General features: G+C 50.6%; 1 long non-coding RNA gene across 1 annotated transcript; it reads right to left on the minus strand.

Moving 5' to 3' along the window:
* Positions 1-6,237: 6,237 nt before the first annotated feature.
* LOC145549466 (uncharacterized) lies at positions 6,238-7,158 on the minus strand. The gene is made up of 2 exons (XR_014085457.1): positions 6,850-7,158; positions 6,238-6,779 (listed from the first exon to the last, which is right to left on the minus strand). It is a non-coding gene; the product is annotated as an uncharacterized LOC145549466 (long non-coding RNA).
* Positions 7,159-8,172: the final 1,014 nt, after the last annotated feature.

The following is an 8,172-nucleotide window of genomic DNA, read 5'->3' on the forward strand; positions in this document are numbered from 1 at the left end:
TGTTGAATAGCAGACTTCAAAGCTACGCCCTGATCCGAATGTATTCGGACAGGTATGCCAAACTTTAAAACCACTCCTCACCAAGACCTGGGCTACAGTTGAAGCACGCTGGTCTCGGGTGGGAAAGCAAGGGTGTATTTACTAACACATCATCATGACCAGCACATTCTCAAGTCCATTGCTTGTGGGTTCCAACGTGTGAATCAATAGCCAACACTTCATTAGGTTGGAGGCTAGCAAATGTCCATAAATGTACGGACTTGTGGCTGAGACTGCTTTGCTACTTGGCATCTCTCCAGGTCTGAACCAGCGTGCCACCTCTGCAGCCATACCTGGCCAGTAACAGCGTTGACGTAGGAGCTCCAATGTTCGCTCTACCCCTTGGTGGCCATGCTCCTGGTGAACTTTTTTAATGTTTCTTCCTCAAAGATGTTGGCAACACAACTGTAGATTAACTCACCACCAGCAGGTTTATACACTTGCCGGTACAAATGCCATCCTCCTCAACTAGCTTGTCCCATTGTCTGAGTAGCATCAGAACCTGCTGGGATACCTCCTGACGCTCGTCTGCAGTTGGGCGCCGTTTCCGCCTCCAGAAACCAAGACTCCTGGATAGTTGGGTCAGCTGCTGGAAAACACCAATTTCAGAGATGGTATGGTTAGGCAAGGCCATAACAGCGTCTTGAGTGACCTGTTTTTTTTCTGAAAACTTCTCTCAGGCTCAGGAAGGGATGTACCAGGAACCATATGTCAATCTTGTACACCAACAGGATGCTGTCTGATAAGCATCAGCATTTGTTGGCTCTGCCAGAACGATATTTGATTTCAAAGTCAATAATGCCAGCTGGGCAGCCCAACGCTGCTCTGTTGCTCCCAAATTGGCCGAAGCCAATGACTCATGGTTATTGTCCGTAAAGAAACACATTTATGGCCAAAGGTAATCCCGAATTTTTCAGTCATAGCCCATTTAAGTGCTAAAACTCCATTTCATGGAGCTATATTCAGCATATTGCGTTCTGTAGGTCTTAAACCACGGCTTGATAAGCTATGGGCCTCACCTGCCTTCTTGTTCTTGTGGAGCACTGCCCCAAACCACCATAACTTGCATCTACCTCCAAATGAAGGGAAGTGAAAATCTGCATAACCCAATACTGGTGCAGTGGTCATTGGTTTTCATTCGTCAAACTACTTTGACAGTCCCCTGTCCAACCAGGTATGATGCTCTGGTCGCTCTGCTTCCTTGACCTGACGGCCCCCAGCTCTGCAACCATCTGTGAAGAGGGGCAGCTAGCTTTGCAAACCCTCCACAAAGCGGCGATATGCTAGCAAACCCTAGGATATCTCGTCCAGAAACTGTGGTGGGAGGCTGCCGTTGCACCACTTCCATCTTACTGGGGTCAGTTGCACACCCTCGCAGAGATGACATGTCCAGATACGCACCTCTGGCTTAAAAATGCACATTTATTCAACTTTCTTTAAGGCCTTCACCTTGAAGTCGACTCAACCACCTCCAACCTCTCCAGGTGTGTTGGACTGTGGAGGAAAAGACAACAATGTCATCAGGTACAAAGAGACTTTTACACTGCTGATCACCAAGAGCCGCTGCATCAACTTTGAAGGTGCTGGGTGCATTACAGAGACCAAAGGGCATACGAGTCCATTCAAGAGGCCAACGGAGTGCAAAATGCAGTTTTAGGCTGATCTGCCTCCAATACTGGCACCTGGTTATATCCACTCACCAAATCCAACGTGGAAACCAGCGTGCCCCACCTAGTGCATCCAGGGATTCCTCTTACGAGGAAGGGAAAGGCATCTTTTCTAGTTTTAGCATTTAAGTGCCTATAATCAACACACATGCGCAAGACCATCCTTCTTTTTAACCAGCACAATAGGACTAGCATATGGGCTGCTGCTTTCCTTAATTACTGTGCTCCAGCAATTTGTGAATTGTTCCTTAGCCGCCTCATACTCAGAAGGAGGTATGCGCCTGTAACGCTGTTTAACTGTGTGTCATCCAAAAGAGGGATATCATGGGTGACTAATTAGTACACCCATCGCTATCATGTGCAGAAAACTGAGCAATAACCCTTAAGTAAGCTCTTACCTGACCTGTTCCTCAGTGACAGTCCAGTCACATCCAATGCATCTATTTGCTCGTGGACGGAAGGGCAACAATTTTCTTCCCACAGAGTAATTTCTGATGGTACTGCTTGGACACCTGCAGGTAAGTGACAACATGAACGACTCAATGTACGATGCAGGTACGGGGTGTAAACCACATCTGTAATACCCACATTCACAATGGGGATATAAGCAGTTCCCCTTGCGACCTGTACCAAAGAAGGTGAAATGAGGAGCCCAGCAGGGAGGCTGGAGTCCAGACTCAAACAAACAGCTTTACCTGAATAGCTCTCTGAACAGTGGCTGGTATGGTTTTCAGTGTGCCACCAGAATATGGTGAGCCTTCTTACCACACACTTTTACTTTACCATCATCTGGAGGTCGAGTGTGGCATGATGGCATCTGTGGAGAGCCTGTTTAATGGACTCTGGAGCCATGGAACAGCAGGTGAGTTGAACAAAGTTGAACCTGATGTTTAAAAAGCTCACCATAACAGCGACCATCACATTCATCCCCAAACACCGGGCCTGTAATGATACACCACCAGGGGGTCTTGACCACCAATACCCACACTGATGAACGACCTTACCACAAGTTCAATATCCAGCTCTAAATAGCCTATGTAGGAATGGCCAGGCCATTGGCTGCTCTAGCTGAAGCCATGACAGGACTGTAGTTTCTCCTGACCCCACATCTCAAATGTTGAGTAAAAAAGCTCTCAGTAACTGTAGACACCATAGACCAGTGTCTACCAACAAGGGACTTTGACTCCACCCATGCTCACAGCCAGTGTGGACACGATGACCCAGATTGACCTTCCTGAAAACCCCACCCCTGAGCCGACAACTACCCCACCTGAATCGTGGCTCAGCGACTCGGTGGGAAATAGTTTTCCGCCGCCTGAGGTGATTCCTCAGAGGCCCGTACAGGAACCCGAACCCCATCACAATCCCTGGCAAAATGGCCAGCTTTCTGGCAGCGCCTACAGATATGGAATCTCGAGAACGGCCCTGCTGGCTGGGTTTCTGCAGGAGCCATACTCTGGGCAAGTTGATCAAGCTGCGGACTGCTGTTGCTGCAACATGTTCCTCGTGGTTCAGTTCAGAGGTGTGTGAACTAATCGCCCCTTGGGGCAGCTCTGACGCCATACTGCGAACCAGTGCTAGAGGGGCAGAAGATTTTAAACTGAGTACACTACTCGGTCGCACCTCACGCTCCCAGCGAAGTGCCTCTGCCCTAACCTCAAGCAAGGTGGCTGTTGGCTTCCCGCGCACAAACTGCTTCAACTCACGACGAAGAGCCCCATCACTCACATGCTCGACAAATTGATCACGCAGCAATGACTCTGCATTTGAAAATCTCTAGGAGCACGGGATTTTACAGCCTCCATAAGACTCATTAGAGCCAGCGAAAACTCCTGCAGTGTTTCACCATCCCGCTGACGGCGAGAGAAAAATGCTTCCTGTAGTGCCACATAGGATTCATAACACCCATACAATTCTTTTAAGACGGCCATAATTTTGGTGGGATCTTCACGCTCCGTGGTAGGTCGAAACTTTATTTCATCGCGTGCCTCTCCCTCTAAGTGATCAAAAAAAAGAAGGCCTGATCAGCTGTGGACAAATGACGTACCCTCATGCAGGCCTGTACTTCCTCAAGCCACTCAGATAACCCAATGCCTCCCTTCCCTCTAAACATGGGACATTTTCTATCACGTGGCACAAAAACAAACCTCTCCGTTGTAGAAGGGCTTGCATCGGAATGTGACGCGGCTGTAGATTGTGCAGCGCTAGGTCCAGGCCTGGCTGCCGCCTGTTCTTGGCGTAACTTCTCATTTTCAGCTCTCAACTGAACAATTAAGCTTTTCAGGTCCTGCATTTCTGCCTCCATAATTGAACCGTGGCACGTAAAGAGGTGATACAATTATGCCAGACTCCAAACGCAAGAGAGGGAGAGAAAAAAAAAAAAAAAAAGTTAAAATTCCACCACTTAACCAGCTGCTTTGCCTAAAAACAATAAAACAGATTCTTAAAAAAAAGTAAAACACTTGAAACACAGTCTCTGCTTAAAGTTGCAAATAAAATCCTGCCAACAACGCCAAATGTGGCATTCAGTGGTTTTGACCATATGATTAGTTTGTTGCCAACAACGCCACCTGGGGTTATCACCCAGGAATTAATAGAAGGACGCAGGTCCGGTTTTGCAATCAGCAGGAGACAGGTTCCAAGTCAATAATTTATTATCTCAAAGAATAAAAATACCTGTACAAAAAAAAGAAAATGCGCAAAATAAATCCAACTAGGCTTACCGGTGGGTACAACCAGGTCCTGGATGGTAGGCTCCAAATCAAAGAAATCAAAACAAACACCGGTGAAGTCACTCACTCTTTGAAATGCCCTCCACCCATTTGTGTAAAGCACTGCACAATCACACCAAAAAGGGACGCCACCTCCAGGTCCGAGCGCACCACCGGCTATCCTCTAAGGAAAATAAAAATAAAACAAATTGTTAAAATACAGGCAGTAAAAGAAATATAAAAATATGTGTAAGTAAAAATAATAAAAATCCTTGTGCTTGACAAGCACGGCAAAACAAGCGATCCAGCCCGAAACGGAGCGCGCAGCCGCTCCTTGTGCTGGCCTTCAGTGGGGGGTGGGCGTGTCCCACACGCCGGTTTCTCTTGGCCGCTAAGTAAGCGGTTACTCAGTCCGGGCAAAGCAGCAGCGTTATGTGTGGCGATCAGTTGATTCCGATCAGGCCAAGCTCTTCTCACTTGCACCCAAATGGGAACGCTCACAAATGTCGGCACTTGTTGCAGGAACCACTCCACTCACGATCAAACGTGGGGGTAAATACGCTCGTATGTTTCTGTACTCTGCATACAGACAGCTCAACACGGAAGCGCAGCGCGCGACGTGTCAACAGCAAACAACAAGTGTCAGTCCGCAGCTCACCTCAGCTTTTATACTGAGCGCCCTCTGGCGCAATTGGCTCACTTGTAATCACCCCGCCAGCAGGTGCAGCCTCCACCTTCCTCCTGCCACACATAGCCTGGCACTGGTGTGAAGGAGCTGAGGCGAAGAAAGACGGTGCGGGTTGAAACGGTGGGATCACGTGTCCGCTTGCCAGAGGTGGACCGTGGAGTAGGTGGTGAGGGAGCGGGAGATGGAGAAATCCCAGTCGGGCGAGAGAAAGGGGGAGACGCTACTTGAAATCATCGAGGAATCTCTTGCATCTGAGGAGCGTCCTGACAGCCCGAGACGGGCGTAGGGGGGAAATCCGGAAAGATGCTGACCATACCGGCATGCGGAAGTGAGAAGCATGGCAGGCGGAGGAAGACGGCCTTTTGCTGCTTCCATTAGATCCTCTTTGATTCTGTCATCAGGCCGTCACCTCCACGTAGAGCTCCGAATTTGACTACCTTGTCTCACAGACTGTGCGGGAGGTAATGCGTCGTGCGTCACTGGCCGAAGGTTAAAGTTAACGAGGTGACCGGAGGGTTTATGTTTTTTCGGAGGTGGATCGTGGAGTAAGTGAAACCCCGGCAGGTGAGAGATAGGCGGGAGAAGCTGCTTCAAATGATTGAGGCTGGGGCCAGGAGAAATATCTTGTATCCGATGGGCGTCTGAATGGAAAAGAAAGGGCCAACGCAAGATGCGAGGTCGAAGGACGGGGAATCACGAGGCTGTGGAGAAGCTGAGACGTGCTGGCTGAGAAGCTGTGACGCGCGATGAACGGTGTGGATACTTTTACACAGAGCCTGATTGCTGATTGAACACGCCGGGTGAGGTCCAGCGCTGAGGTCAGAGATGAGCATGACGTCGATGGGCGAACGAAGGGGGTGGAGTCTTCCAGCTTGAACTTTCGCTAAAGCTCCATTTTAGACTTAGATATGTGATTCTATGCATCATAATTTCAGGGATGGAAACATCTGGTCTCCCGTCCGAACATAACATGAACTTCACTTTTTTTTGCCACTAGTGGCTTTTATTTTGAAAGAAATCCAACAGAAAGGGGATGGAAAGAAGGTGAGTGGGGATGACATGCAACGGAGGAACTGTCATGTTGGGAGTTAGTTTACGAACCCACATGCAAGAACACGACCAGACAGGCAGGTAAATTACAATGATATTTATTGAAAGGGAAGGAGGAGAGTTCTGGATCTGCGGACCGGGTCGTCTTACTGTCAACAGGGGAGCACAGGGTTAGATACGGACCGGTGAAGATCTTTAAGGAAACAACAGAAGAGGGCTTACTTGGAGGGAGGATGGAGTGTGAACGGTAAGTAGTCCTAGGGTGATCAGGTAGCTTCACCTGAGAGGACAGCCTGGAGCTAGGTCTGTCGGAGGTTGTTCTCCGGGGGGTTCGGGCGTGGGTCTCCTGACCCGTAGCGTCCCGAAGGGGAATCCACCGGGGACGGATCAACGACAGGGAGCAATACACACACACACACGGGGGTGGCGTCAGCCGGTAACGCCGGCAGCGTCGAGGGGGGACACAGACGGGAGGTTCTCACAAGGGGTGGCGTCTAGACCGGTAACACCGGTAGCGTCGAGGGAGGACACGGAGGGAGATGATCCACGGAGGGAATAGGCACACTCACTCAGAAGCCAGCGACGATGGAACAAACCCAAGCAACGAGGAGGCGGCAGGAGAATCTGACGAGGAAACAACAGAGGTTAGACTCGAGCAATACTCAGAGGGCCTAGTTCTGGAACGAAGTGTTACCAGTGCGAGCAAACACTCAGGCGGTGAGATGAAGTGAAGCCGCTGCTTATATCCACCGTCCACGCCTCCTAAACAAGTTGCAGGTGTGTCTACGGGTTGGACCTGGCGGCTTCTCAGGGGTGGAGTGGTGTGTGCCCTCTGGTGGACACCAGGCGTAATGCCGGTTCCATCCAGGATGGAAAACTTCCCAAAACAAAAAGAAAAGACTAACAAAACTAACTGGGGGAAAACACAGATCCTGACAGTACCCCCCCCTCAACGGACGCCACCTGGCGGCTGAGCAGAGGACGAGGGCTGAGAGTCCCAAAATTCTCTAATGAGGGTACGGTCAACAATGAAGGAACCGGGGACCCAGGACCGTTCCTCAGGACCGTAACCCTCCCAGTCCACGAGATAATGGTAGCCGCGCCCACGTCGCTGGGAGGCGAGGAGCCGGCGGACAGAGAAGACAGGTTGACCATCTCCGTCAAGGGTGGGTGGAGGGGGCTCGGCCGGAGGGCAGAGCTCGCTGGAGATGGACGGTTTGACCTGGGACACGTGGAAGGTAGGGTGGACACGTAGGGAAGGGGGAAGGCGGAGCCGCTCCGCCGAGGGTCCCACCAGCGCCAGGATCTCGAACGGGCCAATGAACCTGGGAGACAGTTTCTTGGAGATGGATTTGAGGGGTATGTCGTGCGTGGACAACCATACCTTCTGTCCCACGGAGTATGTCGGGGCCGGGGTCCGTCGTCGGTCAGCTCGTTTCTTATTGATGGCAGATGTATTATTGAGGGCAGCAATGGTGTCTTTCCAGATCTTGTGGGTCTTGCGGATGTGGTGCTGAACGGAGGTGACCGAGGTGTTGTCTTCGTCGGAGGGAAGGAGTGGTGGTTGGTAACCCAGAACTATCTCGAAGGGTGAGAGACCTGTGGCGGAGGAAATGTGGCTGTTGTGTGCGTATTCTACCCAGTGAAGGTGTTGGGCCCAGTCATCGGGGTTGGAGGAAGTGAGGCATCGCAGGGTGGTCTCGAGTTCCTGGTTCATGCGTTCAGTTTGTCCATTGGTCTGGGGATGGTATCCGGAACTGAGGGCCACTTTAGCCCCCAACGCGGAGCAGAACTGACGCCAGACCTGAGAGACAAACTGGGGTCCACGATCGGACAGGATCTCCCATGGAGCTTGAACACATGTTTGAACAGCAGTATAGCGGTCTGAGCTGCAGTGGGTAGTTTTCTGAGTGGAACTAAGTGGCAAGCCTTGGAGAATCGGTCAATTATGGTGAATATGGTGGTCATACCTTTAGAGCTTGGGAGTCCAGTGACGAAATCAACAGCGATGTGGGAC

Source organism: Poecilia reticulata, chromosome 20, assembly GCF_904066995.2.
Source record: "Poecilia reticulata chromosome 20, P_reticulata-male-v2, whole genome shotgun sequence".
NCBI classification, from domain to species: Eukaryota; Metazoa; Chordata; class Actinopteri; order Cyprinodontiformes; family Poeciliidae; genus Poecilia; species Poecilia reticulata.